The sequence below is a fragment of the Delphinus delphis genome, chromosome 3 (assembly GCF_949987515.2).
Source record: "Delphinus delphis chromosome 3, mDelDel1.2, whole genome shotgun sequence".
NCBI lineage: Eukaryota > Metazoa > Chordata > Mammalia > Artiodactyla > Delphinidae > Delphinus > Delphinus delphis.
Window position 1 is genome coordinate 24,651,432 of NC_082685.1, and position 4,620 is coordinate 24,656,051.

The following is a 4,620-nucleotide window of genomic DNA, read 5'->3' on the forward strand; positions in this document are numbered from 1 at the left end:
TCATTAGTTATGTTTTATACATAGCAGTGTATATATGCCAGTCCCAATCTCCCCATTCGTCCCACCCTCCATCTCTCCTTGGTAACCATAAGTTTGTTCTCTACATCTGTGACTCTATTTCTGCTTTGCAGATAGGTTCATCTGTACCATTTTTCTAGATTCCACATATAAGTGGTATTATATGATATTTGTTTTTCTCTTTCTGACTTACTTCACTTTGTATGACAGTCTCTAGGTCTATCCACGTCTCTGAAAATGGCACTATTTCATTCCTTTCTATGGCTGAGTAATATTCCATTGTATATATGTACCACATCTTCTTTATCCATTTCTCTGTTGATGAATGTTTAGGTGGCTTGCTTCCAAAAAAATTTTTTTTAACTTTTTTTTTAAATTATAGAATCAATTCAGGAAACCTAACATGAAATCCAAGTTATAGGCATTCCAGAAAATGAGGGCAGATAAAATGGTGAAAGGAAAATTATCATAAAAGAATAAAGAAAACTTCACAAAAATTGTAGGATATAAGTCTCTAGATTTTAAAAGCCCTCAAAGTTCCCAGCACAATAAATGAGAAAATAATCTTATGAAGGAATATCATTCTGAAACTGCAGAACAGCAAGGATAAATAAAAGATGCTGACAGCACCTACAGAGAAAAAAACTAAGTCACATACAAAAAGATCAAGAAATGAAATGGTAACCAACTTCTCAACAGCTAGAGAAAAATGGAGAATGACTTCAAAATCTTAGGAAGATTTGAATGAATTTCAACCTCTGTATCCTGCCAGACTATAAGTGAAAAGATTAAAATTAAGACATTTTAAGTATGAGAGATCTGAAGATCTGAAGAGATCTGAAGAATTCACCTCTTGTAAACCCTTTCTGAGAAAACTACTGAAGGATATTCTCCAAGAAAACAAGGGATCAAGGGGGAAAGGAACCAACACAAAAGAAAGGCAAACAGACATCCAGGAAGAAAGGCAAACAGATATCCTAGGAAGGAAGGAAGGGAAATACCAAGACAACCAACAGCTGTGCAGAAAGTTTAAGAAGCAGGAGGAGGGAAGGCTTTGAGAAAAATACTGAGCTGATGAATTCCCTAATAGGTTTGACCATATAAAAAATTATATGGGGAGGTTTACAGGTCTGTTGAAGGGCAGGACATGATTGGTCAAATATTCAAAGAAAAGTTAGCAAACAAAAATATTGTACAAGAAAGGAAATTTAATCACAGTAGACTATCAGATACAATAGCGGACAATGCTTACAAAGTCATAAAATGTAAATACTGAATAAGGATTTTATAAAATATTTAGATAATTATATTGTAGGGAAAGGGAAAGAGAAGGTATAAGTGAGCTAAAATCTTCATCTACCATGCATCAAATTAATGAATCAAGAGATAGCTTAATAGACATACTATTTAGAAACATGGAAGCAATGCCAGAATAAATAGTTAACTGGGTTGAAAGATATTCTTTCTGGGAGAAGGGGGTCAGCATCGGTTGAGTGGCCTGGACGGAGGGGGGAGGGCAAGATAATTTTGACAAAATTTTAAAAATTATCTTAAGTGCACTGACTTTGAAGTCTAGACATGATTTGACCTTGTTCTGCCATTTCCAAGCTGGATGACCTTGAGTGAGTTCTTTCCTTTCTCTGGTCTCAGTTTCTTCTGTGTTAATAATCCCTACCTAGTCCGCAACAAGGACACAATGTATTCACAGATGGTAAATAAATGGGAGATCTCTTCTCACTCCTGTTTCACATGAATGGCATCTTGTTTCTTCTAGGGGGCAGGGACTCTGCTTCTTTCATAACCCACCCACCCAGCACCCAGCAAAGTATGTGAAAAGTATATCATGTGACAAAACTGCCAAATTGAATAATTGGCTATTATGACTTATTGGTCATCTGAGAGAAAGTATTTCATTGAGGGTTAATTATAAGAAAACAAAGATATATCATTATAATAAACCATTACTACCCAGTCCTTTTCATTGCTCCCACAGAAACAGAGTTTTATGGGTTTGGATAAAATAAAAGACTGCAAAATAATCCTGTATGGCCAATAATTTCTAGCCATCCTTTTTTAATAAAAGCCCCTGTGGCCAAAGCTACTAATTATCCACCAGTCTCATTTTCCCCCATCTTCCTTTTAATCATAGAACACCCACCCAACCCTGGCTGCCCAGGTAAAGACTACATTTCCCAGCCTCCTTTGCAGCCAGGGGTGGCCCCTGACCCAGTGCTTACAATGACTTGAGAAGATGGGATGTGTGTGACTTCCATATCACTTCCTCAAAAGAAAACTGCCTACCCTCCACATCCTTTCTCTTTCCCCCATCACACAGGTTGGTTCATGGACATGATGACCAACAAGACAGAAGGAGTCTGAGGCCCCAGACGATGTAGGGGAGCAGAGCTGCCTTCCTGACCCACAGCCCAGCTACTGAGAATCCCCAGCCTGTCTTACTCAAGTGTTGACTGTGAACTCCTGGCACTGGATGTGACAGGAAAACACAAAAGTCAGTTACAAAGGGACTCCTTGCTTCATTCAGTTCTACAATCAAGCACCAAGGAAAGTTTGTCCTTAATTAAGTTGTATAGGTAATACATACACACATACCTCAAAACTCAAAATATGCAAAAATGTGTATTACGAGAAGTCTCCCTTGATTCTGTTGTGTTTCTTGTTTTGGTTTGGTTTTTGTTTTTTGTTGTTTTTTTTTGGAGGGGGGTTGTTTGTTTGTTTGTTTGCCGTGCCTCATAGCTTGTGGGATCTTAGTTCCTCCAACCAGAGATTAACCTGGGCCCTCAGCTGTGAAACCACAGAGTCCTAACCACTGGACAGTCAGGGAATTCCCAAGTCTCCCTTGATTCTAAGTTCACATGGCCAGATCCCATCCCACCCTCAGCCCCCAGGTAACTACTGTTATTGGTTTCTTGTAGATTCTTCAATAATTTCTTTATGCACGTATAAATATAGATGCTTATATTTGCTTCTTATTTACACAAAATAGTTTTCTACATTCTACACCCACCTCTCTACAGTGGTACCACTTCTGGGAATCTATTCTTAGAAAATAACTAGAAATGTTGCTGTATGACCAAAGATATTAATTGCAGCGTTATTTATAATAGTTCTAGAAAGAAAGGAGAAGAAAGAAAGAAAGAAAGAAAGAAAGAAAGAAAGAAAGAAAGAAAGAAAGAAAGAAAGAAAGAAAGAAAGAAAGAAAGAAAGAAAGGAAAAGAAAGAAAGAAAAAGAAAGAAAGAGAGAGAAAGGGAGGAAGGGAGGGAGGAAAGGAGGAAGGAAGGAAGGGAGAAACCCTTAATGCACACAAACAAGAAACTTAGCTACCAAGATTAAATTTGTAAAAAGTATTCCATGGCATGGGAAAATGCTTATGATTTTATACTAAGTGGAATAATCAGATCAGAAATACAATGTGTCTTCAGCTATGTAAAAAATACATACAGAAAATGACAGGAAAACACCACACCTCAATATCAGCAGTGCTTTTTTTCAATCGGCGCAATTATTTCTTCTTCTGCTTCTCTGTTTCCCAAAATGACAGCAATGAGCTTATAGTTCTTCTACATAATAGGGGAGGGCATAAGACAGGGGAGGGAGACATATACCCACCCACCTCCTTCCAGAGGTACCTCCAAGGTGTCTGGGCGCCTTCCCATGTCAAAGCGACCCTGAACTGGGAGGGTTAGAGTAATGGCTGGATTGCATTTTCCTTTACTCTGCTTGGAACTCCTCAGCCCCAGGCCTTGATGCTACCTTCTCCTTTGCTTCTGTTCAGCTTGCTCCCCAGATGATCTCTGGTCCCATAAAGCTGAGCTGGGAAATCACCGTTCCAGGTTAAGATAGGTGCATCAGAGACAGAGTCTTTGTACGAGTGGGTTGGAGCTTTCATTGTATCTCTCCTTTCACCCCAAGGAATGAATATTCCCCAGATAAAATGCTGCGCTATCTTCTCCTGTCAATCAAGACGTTTCTCCTTTATATGTAAGTATCATGATTTCCTTGTGGGGTACACGCTGTTCTGATTTTTGTTTTTGATCAAATGCCTGTTTGGGAAGAGATGGAAGTATTTAGTCTATCAGATTTGCACTGCTGGATTTTCTTTTTATAAGTGTAACCTTGGCAGCTGTCTTATTGTTTATCCTGTAAGATAACTCTGTCAATTAAAGTTTGATAATTTAAAAAAAAAAAAGAAATTTCTCCTTTGCCACCACCCACCTCGGCTTCCCCATCGGCCCACACCCACCAATAAGCCCCCATCCAGGTATGTCCACCCCGTATGCCAGCGCAGCATGGTTCCATGAATTTCCCACATTTTCCCATCTTTCTTTGAGTTAGGCCAGAATTTTTCCAATGCATGATTGATTATTACCTGGATTTTTTTAAAAATTAATAAGTATTGACTTTAAAGTATATTATGACAAAATACAACTAGGGTCTCAAACCCATGATTTTGGGGACATTATTGCTTGGGGCAAGGCTAAAATAAAAAAACATGTAGGTCCATTTCAATAAAAATAGTATTTCAATAAATATATTATTTACTCACTATGTTTATCTTTATTTATATACCTTTATTTATACAC